This window comes from Podarcis bocagei (assembly GCF_964188305.1).
Source record: "Podarcis bocagei genome assembly, chromosome: 10".
Lineage (NCBI taxonomy): Eukaryota > Metazoa > Chordata > Lepidosauria > Squamata > Lacertidae > Podarcis > Podarcis bocagei.
The window spans coordinates 24541651-24560199 of NC_138135.1; the positions used below are offsets into that span (position 1 = coordinate 24541651).

The 18549-nt window shown below is 44.2% G+C and overlaps 1 protein-coding gene and 1 long non-coding RNA gene across 8 annotated transcripts in view; one reads left to right on the forward strand and one right to left on the reverse strand.

Annotated features, from left to right (window-relative positions):
• DGKI (diacylglycerol kinase iota) overlaps nt 1-18549 on the reverse strand; it is a 275714-nt gene that overhangs the window by 242946 nt on the left and 14219 nt on the right. The gene's annotated exons all lie outside the window — the stretch shown is intronic.
• On the forward strand, nt 10793-17411 carry LOC308596816. Its single transcript, XR_014012712.1, has 2 exons — nt 10793-10932; nt 17059-17411. It is a non-coding gene; the product is annotated as an uncharacterized lncRNA (long non-coding RNA).

Here is an 18549-nt window from a genome sequence, read left to right on the forward strand (position 1 = left end):
GGCAATGCCAGTGGGGAGGAAATAAGCATTATTTTGTAATTATGTGCTTGGTCATTTACATATAAATTAAACAGTAAGGCAGTGAGAGAAAAAACTTGCTTTATCACCCTTGCTTAATAAGAAGAGTTCCAGAAATCCTATTTTTTTAACCCTGCCTTGTCAGAGAGCTGTACATCAGCAGTTGTACCCTTTTTCATACAAGTAGCATTTGTAGTCTAATAAGTTGTGTGTGCGCGCTTGCGCACAGCCAATTGAGCATTGTATATAACTCACAATGACTCATGTTGCAATCATGCCCTTTTTCATAGTCCACATATGTGCAGCCTCTTCGAATTATGTGCAGCTTCTTGAAATAATGCTACTATCTGAGCCCCTCTGAATCACACTCCTAGAAGCTTCTCAGACTTGTGGATCAGCTGCTCTCTTGTGGCTGTGCATAAGGATATCAGAAGCACTGGGAAGGGGGGCTTAAGCTTCTATATACTGCATCGTGCTACTAGAGGGGGAATGCACCAGCAATTAAGTTTAATAAACCTGAAATGAGCTTGCTCAGCACAGATGTTTATTAACAACTAAAATCACTTTTTTAAAAAAACCCAAGATGTGTTCAAATTTATCAATCTGTGCTGCATCATATGTAGCTAAACAAAACATTTTTAAAAAATAAAAAATTGTTTGCAGATGGCTATTACATTCCAAAATTCTAAATATTACAACCAGCTGATTGGTCAAAGCTATACCAGTATTTTAAAGCTTTTATAAACACTGTGTGTGTGTGTGTGTGTGTGTGTGTGTGTGTGTGTATCAGCTCTGTGCAGAGACCAAATAACAAGGAGAATCAGGATGATTAGAGGTCTCCTGTCTTCCCAAGCCAGTTTGGGACACTCACAAAGCCTGGCCTCAATCAATATTTCACAAACCAGGAAATAGGAATGTTAAAAGCTCACATGCTATAGCAGCCCATGTGATGGGCTGAGCTACCCTCACAACGCCAGTGTCATTGCAGGTTACCTGGACAGCATGGAGCAGGTGGGACAAGGCAGCAACGACGTCAGGACTCTGGAGGTTGAACCCATCTGGCGCTCCTGCAAGTGTGTCCACACAGCTCCAACCATGCCGCCACCTGCCGCATCGCAGTCCTAACCAAGTAAGCTGAAGTAATTCAGGAGGAAAGGTCTGAGACTCCATGCCATGATGGCCACACTACCTTCAGGATCAGAAGCACCATGACTGAATAAAAGTCACCAAGACACAACAAGGCCTTTTGTTGGTTGGCCTCTGTGCGAAACAAAATTCTGGACCAGATGGCCCTTTGTTCTGATTTATCAGGTTCTTATGTTTTAGGAAACCATACAATCTCAAAAAGAGATTTTAGGACAGACAGAGATAGGGCAAACAGAGAATCAAGTAATCTGAGAAAGGATGCCAGACCATTGACCTGATCCAGCCCACTCTTCTGACGTTCTTAATCATCCTAAGGCTCTAGAGCAGCGGTTCTCAACCTGTGGGTCCCCATATGTTGTTGGACTACAACTCCCATCATCCCTGAGCTCTGGCCTTGCTAGCTAGGGGTGATGGGAGTTGTAGTTCAACATCATCTGAGGACCCACAGGTTGAGAAAGGCTGCTCTAGAGCATTTTCCCCCAAACCTGGGTCTCAACTGTTTTTGGATTACAATTCCCATCATCCCTGACCACTGATCCTATTAGCTAGAGACGATGAGAGCTGTACTCCAAAACAGCTGGAGACTCAAGATTGGGAAACCCTGCTCTAGGGAATATCAGATTCCTGGACACTTACCAATCTGACCCTACCTACCCATGACACTGACTGAGATTGGACTGGTTGGTGATCAGCAACATCTCAATATTAAGATTTGTTGATTGCATTATGTTCTTTGATGCCATTTATTCCATAGAACCACAGTTATGTCTGAAAGGCTCTTGTAAGCCAATTCTTGCCCAGTATTTTCTAAGCATTTTAGTATTTTTCAGGAAATCAAAAGACAAGGGAAAAAACCCTTCCAAAAATCTTTTACACAAATCCAAACAAAAATCTATATGCATTTTGGAGGATTTCTCCTAATATATGCGTTTATGTACATAATTTGTTGTGCATTTCTGCAAGCAATTTCTCATAATGTAGACTTGCACATCCCTTTTCACAAATATGTGCAGACTTTTGTGTTGGAGAACTGCGTCACTTAAAGCCAGAGAGATGTGAAGTTTGAAGGACAGCTATGTCTCTCTTGGCTTGTTGGTTCAGGAAGTGTGAATTAGGTAGGTTTGCTTGTAAATGTGAACTGAATCCATTTTCTGCCTATGTGGGAGTCATATTTCCATGCTCTGCTCCCACACAACTGTGAACTACATCTGATTGACACAGCTAGGCAGATGGGGTCAGATACATGGGTGCTGTTTCTATGGGAAAGATCCATGTGACCAGGCCCACCTACATACACCGAGATGCATCCCCAGCTGTGGTTGGAACAGATGGTGGAAACATATCTGCACAGGGAAGACGTTGCTCTGCCCTGGTGAGTTCGACTGGGATAGCCATAGTGCTGCCGCCTTCCATATGTTTGCTGAACTACAATTCCCATCAGCACCAGCAGCATTGCCAATGGTCAGGGATGCTGGGAGTTGGAGCCCAGCAACATCCAGAGGGCACTACCTTGATTACGCTGGAGTAGATTACTTTCCCCCTCAAATAAGTCACAGAAGATTCTCCACTCATCTCCTTTTGCCACAATAGGTTCAGGATTTCAAAGAACCCGAGAAGAAATGACACACCTGCCATCAAATATTACGTGCCATAAGGTTAAGAATTCCCAACTGGCTCTTTCAATTCATTTAAATGGACCCATTAGTCTAAGTAACAACCAACTTAGGCTCATTTAAGTCACGTCCCAAGAGAACTGCTCTCTCTCCTGGGATCTAGGTGTCAGGAGCAATAAAAGGAATCTCAACAATGATTGTTTGACAAAGGCAAAACCTGAAAGCAGAAACTGTTATATACTTCTCTATATATACAGTAATAATGAATGCCCAGTGCTGTACGTGGGGTCAAGGGAAGTCCCTGTCTCCAGCATAATTGAGCCACCCCAATCAGCATTGAAATGGGAACATTTTAGCCACTGTATGCTCCAAAGCTTAACATTTAGGAACACAGAAAACTCAAGGTGCTTCTGTTACATGCTGTGAAACTTCACAGAAAACACAACTTAAGTCACTCTGAAAGAGGGCGTACTGCTGTGTTTTTATGTTTTGTTGGAAGCCACCCCGAGTGGCTGGGGCAACCTAGTCTGATGGGCAGGATACAAATAATATGGACGTGACAGTACAAAGGTACTGTGGTCTTGAGATGTTTATAGGTCAAAAACCAGCACTTTTAATTGGGCCTGGAAACTAATTGGTAGTCAGCGCAATCAGGCCAGGATCAGTGATATATGCTCAAACTATCTTGCTCCAGTGAGCAACCTGTTTGCTGAATTCTGCACCAGTTGAAGTTTCCAAACCAGGCAAGTCTTTAGCATATGCACCACCAGGGTGGAAAGATCCGCCCAGCACCCCCAAATTTAGTTGTGAGTGCCGTTGTTGAGTCTGACAAGCACCACCGCTGGCGAGGCACAGCACGTCTTTGGTAAATGAACGCACAAAATCAAAAGTTCTTTAGTGAAACAGTAGGTATACATTTCAGTAATACTTAGGTATATATGTATTTTGTTTTTCTAGCTTGATCAAAATTATTATTTCATAACAGGTAGATAGTTAAGAGCTTAGGCAGCTTCAGTGGTGGGCACCTGGCACCCTCCGAATTCAGTCCCTGGGTTCCCCACACCCCTTGCACCCCCAGGTAAAGACGGCCCTGTTCCAAATTCTTTAGAAGCAGCCCCATGTATAACAAATTGCAGTAATCTAACCTAGAGGTTACCAGAGCAGAAGTTAGGCTACCCCTGTCCAGATAGGGGCACAGCTAGGCCAACAGCTGAAGCTGATGGAAGGCACTCCAGGCCACTGAGGCCAAATAGCAGCAAAGGATCCCAAAGTTCTCCTCAAGCAAGTACCAGTAATTTCAGAGGGAGTGGAACCCCATCAAGAGCAGGGAACCTCCCATCGATCCAGTCTAGGCAACCACCCACCAACGGTACCTCAGTCTAATCTGGACTGAGCTTCAGTTTGGTGGTTCTCATCCTGTCCATTACCCCTAAGTTACAATATCATGTAATTACCATTGCTGGAAAACAACCTCAAACATTGCAAGATGCACATTCACATGTGCGACTTGTAGGTTTCATCAGAAATGTGGTAGGTTTTTCGGCTCAGCAGTTGGAAGTGACAAAAAGCACAATATTTCTGTTTGTGTGTGTGTGTTTTCAAATTTCAGGAACAAGTCTAATCCCCCCAATCATTTCTCTATCTAAAACAGATCCTTATGCAAGCTCTTTAGTACACTACAGAAGGTTCTTACTCTGTATAGAATTAATCCTTGAAAACAAACCTATTACCTCCTTGTTTTATTATTATCCACTTATCAGTGTAACTCTGTCACTGAATAGCTAAATACTGACATCTTCTATTGTGCCTGTGTGTGTTTAAATGCTGCGCTGAAGAAAGATGGTGAAATCATCTCACTACCTGCCATTGATTTACCACCACCCTCTTATTTATGGGGTTTTTTCCACACAATTAAGGCAGTTCATATGCTTACAAGTAGTAAATTCTGTTCATTGTGTACAGCTTTGATATGAAAAGATGCTTGAGCTGTCTTGTAATAGGCCCAACATCTCCATCAAAGCAAATCAGATTTCTAATACCTAACTATGGCTTTTGTTAAGTTTCAAACCAAAATCATAAAATATAGCTTTGCTCAGTCTCTTGTAGTTGGTTACAGTGGTACCTCAGGTTACATACCCTTCATGTTACATACGCTTCAGGTTACACACTCCGCTAAGCCAGAAATAGTACCTCGGGTTAAGCACTTTGCTTCAGGATGAGAACAGAAATTGTGCAGCGGCGGTGCAGCAGCAGGCACTATCAGGAATCCTGGATGGGCTCTGCCATCACATTTGCACTGTGCTGACCTCATCAGTGCTGTGCTCCCTCTCATCCAGTTGGATGGAGTTTCAGGGGAGCAATGCAGTCCTACTGCCATGCCCATTTATGCTATATAAGTAAGGGAGCGAGTGATGCTGTGGTCTAAAACCACTGAGCCTCTTGAGCCTGCCAGTCAGAAGGTTGGTGGTTAGAATCCCCATGACAGGGTGAGCTCCTATTGCTCTGTCCCAGCTCCTACCAGCCTAGCAGTTTGAAAGCACAGCACCACTGCAGCAGGAAAGTAAACAGCATTTCTGTGCACTCTGGCTTCCATCCAGAAGCAGTTTAGTCACATGACCCGGGAAGCTGTCTGTGGACAAACACCGGCTCCTTTGGCCTGGAGTGACAACCTCATAGTCACCTTTGACTGGACTTAATTGTCCAGGGGTTTTACAAAGAATAAATGGTTTGGGGGGAAAGGAGGTGGCAGCTTGCAGTTGAGAGTCAGTTGTTTATTCTGATAGTTGATTCTTTGAGAATGTGGAAGTGTGGTGACTTCAAGGAGATGCTGTCTGGAGGAGTTTGTGAAGACAGGCAAGCTGGTGTCCATCCTTATGCACTGCTATGAAGGAGTTTTGAAAACAAAAAGGACTAAACCCTCTCTTGGGTTCAAGGGAGAAAAAACACATTGCATTTGTGTGTGCATGTGTGTGTGTGTGTGTGTGTGTGTGTGTGTGTAATACTTGTTGTTTAACTCTTGTCAACCTGACAAGTAAAGATTTATCTTCAAGTCTTGTGTAAGACGTCTATTTTATCACAAATAGCCAACACATTATTCTTGACCTTTGGCCAAGCTGGTTGGAACCAATGGGAGTTGGGGCCCAATGATATCTGAAGGGCTACAGAGTCCTCACTCATGATCTATAGTCAAATGCCTCATCCAGGGCTGGCCATAGAATAAATAGCATCCTATTTGAAAAGCCAACTTGTACGACTTAGCAAGTAGGTCCTACTGCTCCCGTGAGATGCCCTACAAGCAGTTCATCGATGACACCCAAGTGAGCGATGTCTTCCCAAATGTCTGGGCAGCACTACAAATTCTCCTGACACTTCGTGTTGGAACAGCCAATGAGGAGCATAGCTTCTCAAAGTTGAATATCATCAAAATGTGCTTGTGATCAACTCTGGTGGACAAGAGGCTCCCATCATTCCTATCCACCAAGAGCAACATTGTTTGAAACCTTGATCTCTCAGTACTGTAATACAGTTTGCACAAGCCAAAGCTCACAAAGCAGTGGAAGCACACTATAACAATACAGGTGTTTTTTCTGGTAGGGGACAACTCAATGAAGATGTCAACCCATTGTGCAACAGCTGTGAATTCCATGTTTGGAATAATTAGGCAAGGGATTGAAAAGAAGAACTGCCAATATAATAATGCTGTTATACAAATCACTGGTGTGACCAGGCTTGCATACTGTTCTGGTTGTCATACCCAAAATAGGATACTACAAACATTAAAAACATAGATGAAAATCCTGCTAAGTGTGATCCAATTTTGCTGCCACCCTGCATGTCTTTGCTGATGTACCAGCTAAGTGCTATTTGTCATTTTAGACAAGGTAGATTGACAGGCTTGACAAAATTTGCTTTGGAATGGAAGACTTTTTATTAATTATTGGAATCAAAGACATCATTCCTTATCAGTTCAACAGGGTATTCTGGATCTGTTATATTGTCTTTATATGCAATTTGCACAGGGTGTTTGTATTTTGAAAGTAATAAAAGTGACAATAACATCAACAATCCAGTTTTGAAATGGGACCTCTTACAGCTTTTTTGTAAATTTCATTAGTATTATGTTTGCTGTGTTTATGGTGCTGATTTTTATCTTGAACAAATGATTTTAAGAAAAACTCAAACACACTTTAAAGCTAATCATGGAAATTAAATTCTTTTTTTACCTAAACAATGTGTAGAACTTGCACAGGCAGGGGGAGGTTAAAGCCACTGCTCTTCTGTCCACCCAATTTCACTCACTCAACACCAAGCCACTAAACTCAGACTGGTACCCCTTTCAGCTTGGCATCCGAAGCAGAGCCTAGCTCACCAACCCCTAAGGCTAGTCCTCAACTCATGTAGCCAACAGCAGCATCTAAGGACAGAAGAGAGTATTACTTTCTTAACACAAGAAGCAAATGAATAGTGACACCTAGTGACAGAACGCTGCATTAGTTCTCCTAAAACTAAGGATGGAACTGTGCACATTATTGGGGATATGGGATTGGAACTGAAAATGGTATCCCTAGGTCAGGTTCTCCCCAGATGTACCATAACGTACGTCGATACATCATGTCACTACATCCTTGGGATAGCTCAGGCGGTAGCATCCGAGACTCAATCTCAGGGGGTTGTGGGTTCATACCCCAAGTTGGGCAAAGGATTCCTGAATTGCAGGGGGTTGGACTAGATGACCCTCATGGTCCCTTCCAACTCTACAATTCTATGATCATTATAGGAGCATCGGAAGTTGCCTGATACCGAGCCAGACCATCGGTCCATCTATCTCAGTATCATCAACATTGACTGCCAGCTGGGTTTCAGGCAGGGACACTCCCACCTGTACCTGGTGACACTGGGGATTGAGCCTGGGACCTTTTGCATCCAAGGCATAAGCTCAGCCACTGAGCTCTGGCCCTTTACCATTTCCTCACCCATCATTTCACACTAATGCCAGTGGTGCAGTTTTGGACACTGGACTTAATGTTTCATTGGAAGCCCTCTTACATAATAAAACTTATTCATTCACTTGTTCAAAACATGGTAAGCCAGACCCTTCTGTTCATCCTGGAGGTAGGACTAGTGTCATGGACTCGAAATCATCAGATGGAATGTCCTCCTACAACAGTAGCTGAAGAGAAAACAACAGATCTACTTACCAGTACTTCCCATGTGGATCCTCTGGCACTAGAACCCACGTCATGTCCCTGGAATTCCAATGAGATATCTCTGCCACTTAACTGTTGATCAGACCACATACTCTTAATAGAATCAGGGAAAACTCCAGGGGCTTTCCCTCCAAGAAGTTCATGCAGGCTGAAAGCAGATCGCCTAGAGAAGGCATCCCCAAACTCAGCCCTCCAGATGTTTTGGGACTCCCATCATCCCTAGCTAACAGGACCAGTGGCCAGGGATGATGGGAATTGTAGTCCCAAAACATTTGGAGGGCCAAGTTTGCCTATGCCTGGCCTGGAGGAAACCAACAGCTGCAGAAAAATGCACTGTCCTTTTAACAGAAGAGAGACAGCACTCTGAGGATGGAACTTTCATCTTGACTACCTAGTCCAGATGATGAAGCTCTGCCAGTTGCTCCAAAACAAGGCTAAGACAACTTGTTTTTTTCTGCCAGTCTAAAGTCCTGATCTTGCCTTATATTGTGTTCCCATAATGTCTCAGAACTTTGCCTGCTGGTTTCCATCATGCTCAAGTCATCTTGGACCCCCTGTAGTGAACACCACAATGGAAAGCAGACTTCTTCCCACAAAGTCGTACCCTGATACCATCACTGATGCATTTGAGGGCCCTTGACTTCTGCCCCAAAGTTCTGCCTAATGGCACCCACTGACCTTTGCTTCCTACCGACAGGGGAAATACCCTCATGGCATCACGTTATCATATTTAGGGTATATCTGGGGGGAATTCCACTTGGGGATGCCATTTTCAGAATAAACGTAGAGCAGGCAGAGAAGAGCTTTTAGCGAAGTGCAGTTGTGAATGGGGTAACACTCAAGGCAGCAGTTGATGGTGTGAGAGGAAGTGTTACAAGCACATCAATGCCCTCATTTTCATCTGGGAAATGTTGGAGGGCATGAGATAGCTGATTGACTTTTATTAGCTTGAAGGATTCTCTTGGCAAGCCAAAGAGCAAGTAAAAAGATCAGAGATGGAGGTAGCAAGGAATGCAGGCAGTTGATGACACCCCTGGTTGCTGGCACACCATCAGTTAATTCCAATTAGCCAGAGGAAGGACAAGTGGTTTGGGAAATTAATTTCTACCATTTGGCTCTCTTCCGTTAAAAAGAGTATAAAAGACGCCCAAGGATTCTACTGCAGTGACTCAGTTTGCTTGGTGCCCATTGTTTGTGAGAGTACTACTCCAATTCAATACAAAAATCAGATATCGAGAACAAGCGTTAAGCACAGTAATTCCTAACAAATTAAGGAGGAAGGAGTGGGAGAAGGGGAGAGACTATACTAGGGTTGCCATATTGCAAAAAGTGAAAATCCAGACAGCTATTTTTGAAGATTTTCCTGGACATTTCACCAGTTTCCACCCAGACAACGCTTGTGGGTGCAGTATTCCAGATACGTATGACAACACGAGACTATACTGATGTCTGCTGAACTCTAAAGCTACAGGTAAATGGGATTTCCCCATATCCCATCAAAATTAAGTAATATTTGGCCATTCTTATAATAAAAAAGCAAGCTCATTGGTGGAACAGATTCTCTTCTTTAGATTAGGCTCCTCTTGTGCCTTTCCTTTGATTAGGATGAAAATGGGCAGCTTGAAAAAATCAATAAATAAGATTTTTTTAAAAAAACTTGGACATCTCTCATCCATGCCTCTTGTGTAATTTCTCTTGTCCCACATCACATGGGAAGCTTGTGGTCAGATCTCCTGGTCTAATTTTTTAATACTCTGGCAGTACCCATTGGAGTTCCTGGTTTAGTTTGAGGCTGTGGCAAAACAGGAGGAGATTTAACACTTCCCTCTCATTCCATGACTCCAGACCAAACTGTCCCACTCTGGAGTTGATATTAGCCAATGTTTTGCCCTCTGTGGCAAATAGAAGTTGTTGAGGCAATGAGTTGGCGTGGGGAAATAGGTTAAACCTCTGCCCCCCCACACACACACCATGGCCTTTTTTTGGTGAGGGAGGGGGGTTGGCTGTTCTTAGAAGACACTCACGTTGGGAGATCCAAACCATGGACTTTTCCTCCCATGGAGCTTGTTCTTTGACCATCAAGCATGATGATCTTAAAGCATGGCTGGGAAATGAGATGCCTTTCATATGTTGTGGACTAAATTTTCCATCATCCCTGAACATTGATCATGTTGGTTGGAGGTTATGGGACCTGGAGTCCCAAACACCTGAAGAGCATCAAGCCCATTATAGCTGTCTTTAATTTAATGCTACGTAAGCGAAGAAGCTGTTTCTCAGAGCTTAAGATCCAGGTGGCTTATTTATTATTTAAAATATTTATGACCCACTTTTCTTCTCTCTCCCCCCACCCCCACAAAAAATAAATAAATCTGGGCATGTGGGAGTAAGAAAGAACCTTACTTCTGAGTAGACGTGTATAGGGTTGCGCTGTAAATGAATATAGCAAATGCAAGAAAGCCACAAATTCAACTCGTTATAACAAAACCAGAAGCTTCTTGTACAAGAAGCTTCTTGTAAAAGCAAAGCAGAATTTAGAAGGGAATTCCAAAGAAATGCAACCCCTGTTGTGAGGGTGGAAATCCTTTCACAGAAAATATCCCAGGAGAATTATCTTGGAAGAAAAAGAACATTGGACTATATTTCCCCCGAGGAAGATTTTAATCAAAGCATGTTGGGCTTTTTATTCTGCAATAATAGACCAATTCTGAACAGCTTGAGGCTCACCTCTCTTTCTGTATCTGCGGTGATGAAGGCCTACATCTTAACCCTAGTGATGTCAGTTTGTGAGGCCATAATGGATCGGGCAACTCCAGGCCAAAGCAGCACCTGGAGTTGTTCATAGAGTGGAATGGGGATCCACCTCGGATTCTCCTGGGGCACCTGCACATTTTTTATCTTCCTCCATCCAAAGGCAAAAGGTGGTCTTCTAAACCAGAAAGAGAGGGGAGGCAAGTTCTATCTTTTCTCACACTCCAGGAAATTGAATTTACCATAGGACCATACCAATGAAAGGATGGGCTGTGCAGATCAGGGAGGCTTAGGGTGGTCAGGTGCAAGAGAGTTCCTGCATCCTTAATAATCATGCAGAAGAGCAAATTTCAGCAAGTAGAGCTTGTTGTGTAAGCAATAGCTGTGGAACTCCCTGTTTTGCAAGAGTCTAGTCCTCTTTTGTATCTGGCTACCCTAGATACAAAAGAGGACTGCGGGTGGAGCTGTGCGTTAAACCACAGAGCCTAGGACTTGCCGATCAGAAGGTTGGTGGTTCAAATCCCCGCGACGGGGTGAGCTCCTGTTGCTCCATCCCTGCTCCTGCCAACCTAGCAGTTCAAAAGCACGTCAAAGTGCAAGTAGATAAATAGGTACCGCTCTGGCGGGAAGGTAAACGGCATTTCCGTGCACTGCTCTGGTTCGCCAGAAGTGGTTTAGTCATGCTGGCCACATGACCTGGAAGCTGTATGCCGGCTCCCTCAGCCAATAAGGTGAGATGAGCGCCACAACCCCAGAGTCGGTCACGACTGGACGTAATGGTCAGGGGTCCCTTTACCTTTACCTTACCCTAGATAAAGCTCAGTTCTCAATGGCTGCCCATTGGGTTCTATTGGCTAAAATGAACCAGCTGTAGTCTGGTGTGCAGCTGGAGGGATTCAGGAGAAATTTGTCCGAAACCTCTGCCCCAGGCACTGTGACTCGTCCTTCTGCTATTCATCTTAAAGGTGGACATCTCACAAGGTGTGCCACTTATATGGGGCAAAAGGATCTACTCTCATACAAGTGTGGGAAACCAAACAACTCCGGTTGTTGCTCAGGTGCAATGCCCATCAGCCCCAGCAAGCATGATAGATGGTCAGAGATGATCAGAGCTGCAGCTCAGCAACAGCTAGCAGGGGTCAGCAACCTTTTCCAGCCATGGGCTGGGTCCACTGTCCCTCAGACCTTGTGGGGGGGCCGGACTGTATTTTGGAAAAAATAATGAACAAATTCCTAACCCAGAGATGCATTTTAAATAAAAGGACACTTTCTACTCATGTAAAAACACACTGATTCCTGCCCGGACCGTCAATGGGCTGGACTGAGAAGGCAAATGGGCCGCATCCGGCCCCCAGGGCTCAGGTTGCCTACCCCTGAGCTAGAGAGCCAAAGGCTCCCCATACAGGCTCTGAAGGCAACATTAACAGAGACCAGAAGACAAAACTGCATGCTCTCTAAGAAAATTGGTCCGCTCATGGGGGGGGGGGTGAAGTGGCTGCCTCATGTGGCAGATGAGGAAGAGGCGGCACCACACCTGCCCCACTGCTTCTGCCACTGGAAGAATGCTCCCTCTTGCAGGGAGCATTCTGGCACACGGCATCTCCACTCATCTCCCCTGCCCCTTAGACAGAGAAGACAAGCGTCAAGGCCTAGTGGAATGCTCCCCCTCTTGCCAAGTTCAGCCAGAGCGGGGGAGTTTCAGCGCAAAGTGGAAATAGAGGGCGCCTCCGGTGGCAAAATGGGATGGGCTGCTGCTAAAGTTCATCACACTTAGGCCCACTCCCATTAATAATAATAATAACAATAATAACAATAATAATAATAATAATAATAATAATAATAATAATAATAATAATAATAAATAAATAATAATAATAATAATATTTTATTTATATCCTGCCCTCCCCAGCCAAAGCAGGGCTCAGAGCGGCTAACAACAATAAAAGTAACACAGCATTCTAAAATCAATTCATTTTAAAATCAATTCAAACTCAAATTAATGGCAACCATTGGGCTAGAGTTCTTTGAGGATTACCAAAGGAGGGGGTCAGACTGTGCCTTGGCCAAAGGCCTGGTGGAACAGCTCTGTCTTGCAGGCCCTGCAGAAAGATGTCAAGTCTTGCAGGACCCTAGTCTCTTGTCACAGAGTGTTCCACCAGATCGGGGCCACAGCCAAAAAAGCCCTGGCTCTGGTTGAGGCCAGCCTAACCTCTCCGTGGCCCGGGACCTCCAAGACTAGGCACCACCCGTGACACCAACACCTTGTCCCAAGTAGGTTTAGCTAGTCAGACAGTGAACCAGGTAGCTATTGCAGTTATAATCCCACTCTCTTTTTCAGCTCCAAAAGGTCCGAGAACTTGCTTAGAGGGTTTTCTCTCCTCCTGTATGATTTATGCAGTCGTGATATGGACAGGGCAGAGCACAACTGCAAAGCAAGCTGCACCATATTAAAGCTGCCAGCCAGAGACAGATGTAATTGTTAGCATGATGGCAACCTGAAGCAGGATAAATTATGCAGCGATACATATTCAGGACACACAGTTATGCGTACATAAATATGAATGGCCACCGTTGAAAGGAAAACATGAATAATTTAAAGAATAGGCATTCACCAAAAGGGAGGAGGGGTACTAGCAAAACAATTGATGATGATGATGTATTTTCTTATTCATCCATAAAAGCACCAATTTGTCAAACGTGAAGAGACCTTTCCACATAGCAAGAATCATATCTGATATTGAAACAAAAATATTTAGCCCACAACTTATTTCCCTATTATTTAATTCTATTATGCTAGACATTGCACAGAACAGAGATTTGGCATTGTACTTTCAAAAAGCGTTTGATAAACAACCTCCCCTAAACTCCCTGCATAAGCTTGGCAGTAATGGACTAAGAGGAGAAGTGTACTTTGTGCGTCAGTAACTGGTTAAGAAGCAGAAACTAGGAATAAATGGAGAGGGACGTAGAAAGTCAGCTCCTCCAACAAATCATACTTGGACTTGCGCTTTTTAATTTGTTAATGATCTAGAGTTAAGGGTGAACAGTGATGCAGTCAAATTTGCTGATGGCACCAAATTGTTCAGGATGCTTAAAACAAATAGGGATTATTAAAATCCTCAAAGGGATCTTTCCAAATTGGGTGAATGGGCAGTAAAATGGCAAATGCAATTCAGTGTAAGGAAGCGTAAAGTGAGGCACACTGGGGCAAAATGGCCACTGGAGCAAAAGTTGGCTTCGTTGTTGTTTAGTTGTTTAGTCATTTTCCGACTCTTCGTGACCCCATGGACCAGAGCACGCCAGGCACTCCTGTCTTCCACTGCCTCCCGCAGTTTGGTCAAACTCATGCTGGTAGCTTCGACAACACTGTCCAACCATCTCGTCCTCTGTCGTCCCCTTCTCCTTGTGCCCTCCATCTTTCCCAACATCAGGGTCCTTTCCAGGGAGTCTTCTCTTCTCATGAGTTGGCCAAAGTATTGGAGCCTCAGCTTCAGGATCAGCACTCAGGGCTGATTTTCTTAAGAATGGATAGGTTTGGTCTTCTTGCAGTCCGTGGGACTCTCAAGAGTCTCCTCCAGCACCATAGTTCAAAAGCATCAATTCTTCGGTGATCAGCCTTCTTTATGGTCCAGCTCTCACTTCCATACATCACTACTGGGAAAACCATAGCTTTAACTTTACGGACTTTTGTTGGCAAGGTGATGTCTCTGAAGACAACTAAACAAATTAATGGAGAATAAGGCTGTCAAGCTACCAGTGGCTTTCAGCCATGATGGCTAGGGTTCTACCTCAAATGTTGAGGGCAGTATGGCTCTGAATACCTGTTACTGGAAATCACAGGTACAGAGGCTGCTCTTGCTTGTGGGTTTTGCATGGGCATCTGGTTGGCCACTGTGAACAGGATGTCAGACTAAGAGGGGGCTATGGGCCAATTCAGCTGGGCTTTTCATATGGAATCTTCACAGGAATAAAGCCCAGGGGTTCCTGCCAAGGGAGAGGAGAGGGGCCTGGTTTGGATAGATCTCTCACCGTATTTCCATCTCATGCCAGTTCTTGCTTTTCCCCAAAGTGCTCCATTTCACTCCATTTATGGGCAGATCTTTAAGAAGCATGTAGGTACGTGGAAGTTGCTTTTGGAAGGAGGTTTATTTGATTTTAAAACATTCTTCTACCCTAACTCTCCACATTTCCTGAAGCAGCTTACAAAAACCATCATAATAAGTCATATCACATTAAAAAAAAAAAACCAGCAACGGAATCAAATATTAAATCATCAGAATCACAATTCAAGCAGCGCCATTTGATGGCTTTTAATTAGAGCTTCCAACCAATTCGACAACTGTAGAGGTTTAATCATTTGCCTTTTAATTAATCAATTAAATACAAATTGATCTGCATAGTCACCAAACCCTCGGTATGCAGGCCTTTTCGAGGTGCTGGCAGAGGTTTGACATAACTTGCTGTTTAATACACCCAAAGGGCCATCCTTAATATTTGCTTTATTATCCCCTATTGCAGTAACATACCTGGACCAAAATACACTCAAAATTAAACAGGTGTGCCCTCAACTTGAAGCTCTGCTGATTAAAATGTGACCTCAATGATTCGCCAACAAAAACTAAAACTGCCAATTAAAGCATGCAGCCCTACATTTGATGACACAGATTCAAAAAGCAAGCCTAACAAAGGCTTCCTAAATCTCATCAAGCACATTGGCAAACCTCCTCCAGTCATTAATTTTAGAAATTCTCTCCTTCTCTCCATACACAATCAAGAGTTTACCCTTTTCTTATCAGGAATGGACAATTGGTTGCCAACAGAGAGGCCTTGGATAAACTTTATCTGGACTCCAGAAGCCCTAATCAATTTTAACCGAGGTGTGCTTTTAAAGTTACTCTTAGTGTAATGTCCAAGGACAGAATCAATGAAACTATTTTATATGTGTTTTATTATACTGCTATATCATACACCAGGGTGGGGAACCTGTGGTCCTCCAGATCTTGCTGGACTACAACTCCAATCATCCTCAGCACTGGCTATGTTAGTTGGGACTGATGGGAGTTGGAGTTGACCAACATCTGGAGGACCACATGTTCCCCACCCCAGTCAAACACAGTCAGGAAAAGCAAGGAACCACTGCTGGTCTGCCTTTCTTGGGTTCTCCCACCACACCCAATATATCTGTTTCTCAGCCTCCCCAATTAATGACTCCATGACATCTGAGCATGTGCTCCTCAGACCTAGTTGCAACTAAGTAAGGCCAATTTGATTACAGTGGTGCCTCGCAAGACGAAATTAATCCGTTCCGCGAGTCTCTTCGTCTAGCGGTTTTTTCATCTTGCGAAGCAACCCTATTAGCGGATTAGCGCTATTAGCGGTTTAGCGGCTATTAAAGGCTTAGTGGCTATTAAAGGCTTAGCGGATTAGCGGCTAAAAGGCTATTAGCGGCTTAGCGGCTTAGAAAAAGGGGGGAAGCGGGGGGAAATCGGAACACTCGCAAAACATTTTCGTCTTGCAAAGCAAGCCCATGGGGAAAATCGTCTTGCGAAGCAGCTCAAAAACGGAAAACCCTTTCGTCTAGCGGGTTTTCTGTCTTGCGAGGCATTCGTCTTGCAGGGTGCCACTGTACAGCCAGACCATTTGTTTTGAGGTCAAATTATTTCATTCTGAGTGCCCATTCAATTTCCCATACACTAGTCCTAAGACAACAGAAATATATTTGGGGTCATTCAATTTTCCACACACACATCTTGGTCATGCTTGATATGCAGGTATGAAAGCACAGAAATTGAGAAGAAGAAAAACATAAACACAGTTTCTTACTGCAACAGGCTTGCAGATATGAGATGTGATGAAAAAATTACCTTACCTATATCATATGTATTCTATATCAGTAAGTTTATACTTTAGCCCAGCTCCTCAAACTGACACTATCCAAATGTTTCATACTATACCTGCCATCATCCCCAGCTATTGGCTCTGCTGACTAGGGCTCATGGGAACTGTAGTCCAAAACTTCTGGAGGACAACCAGGTTGGGAAAGACTGGCCTACCCCACTTGGTCTACACCCCAAGGCCAAAAAATATCCCACAAAATGGTAGTTATTTGAGATTCACCTCAGCCTTAGCTAATTTACTGAGAATTACCACAGGGCATTTGTAATCAGTGCAGCAAAAACCTTAGTTGGAACTGGTCATTCTGAAGAATAGTTGCCCACCAGTCAAAGCTGACCTGTCCCATGGCAGCTGCTGGCAGCTTGTAAATGACTCAGTGGAGACAGTTCTTGTGATAATGAATATTTTATCCTTGGCATATTTCATTGCAGGTGCCATTCCAGCATCAGGAGGGCAGTTATATGAGGAGCCACAGAAGATTCACCCTCTAAGGCCTACATCATCCTGGATCTAGACCTGATCTTCTCTACCCTCCTTTTCCTTACAAGACTTGCTATGAATTCCAAAACATCTCAGAAAGTGCCAGAACCTTGGGGAACCATGACTCTGGCAAATAATGTAGTTAAACTTCTTGTGTTACTCCTGCTCAAACACAACAAAACAAAACCTTCTTGGTCCAAACCCACACAAGAGCAGTTCTAGCAGCCTTCCGAGTTGACACAGCAAGCAAGCAAAGATGGCTGGGTGGGAGCACTGGGGGAAATGGAAACTCTCCCTTCCTCAACTTGCTTTGTGTTTTTAATATCTGGGAAAGCCTTAGTCTGACCATCACTGAGTCATGACTGGGCTGCATAGAAGATGCCAGTCAATTAGCAAATTGGAAGCAGTGCATAATGGCACATCGACGCAATAGATTCCCAGCTGTACCTTCCAAACAGTCAACATCAATCAAGGCTCAACACTGTCCAGAGTCCCTGACTGGGCTTTGTGCCAAACCATACTACTGTCTTTCCTGTCAGCATTGCCTATTTGATTAGGGGCGCCTTAAAAGCCAAGTATCCTGTTCTCTCCCAATATGGCAGTGTATCAGATTACACAAAGCCTACAGTAACTCAAAGCACAAGTGGGTCCCCCATCCAATCTACCAACACTCCCGCTTTCAATGAAGTATGCCAAATATTGAGAATTATCCTGCCTCCCCTTTTGAAAACCCTCAAGAGCCCATAGCCCAAGAGGCATGTCTCTTACACAAACACTCACCCAGAAGAGCAGAGTCAAAGCTCCATTGCAGTCCAAACAAACAGAGCAAGATTGAAGCACAGGGAATCAGCTCAGGTTCAAAGCATGACCCAGGGGCAAAGTGAAGCAATAGTCAAGGCCACAGGGTGTCCAAGCAAGGTGCAGCTCACTAAGGAGTGGGTAAGACTAAGCCTGGGAACAAGGAGCTAGAGACCTTTGTAGCTTCCACAGACTGGTAGGTTCAAGAGGCAAACCTTATATACGGGCTTCCTAACCACAGCTGCTAGTAGTGAAAACATTTCAGGGACTGTTCATTCAGAAGAGATCACTTTCTCAGGAGTTCTTACTCTGGGTCCATAGACACATGCTATGTGGTTGCTTTTTGGTTTGGACTTCTGGTGTTCTCAAGGTCTGGTAAGCGACTCCACTTCCTCTGGCTGCTCCAAGGTTTTTTCAGCATGTCTCTCATCAGAGGGACTCTCAAGGCATGAGGATGCTCAGCAGCTGTTTGAGGAGACCCTGCCTGCTGCTCCAAGGTCTTCAACCACTGGGATGTCTCCTTTGTCCTCTGGTTTCCTTCAGGCATCTGGTTAGCCTCTGTGAGAACAGGGTGCAGGACTAGATGGGCCATTGGCCTGATCCAGCAAGCTGTTCTTACGTGTCTGTTACCAGGTCAGGGCTAG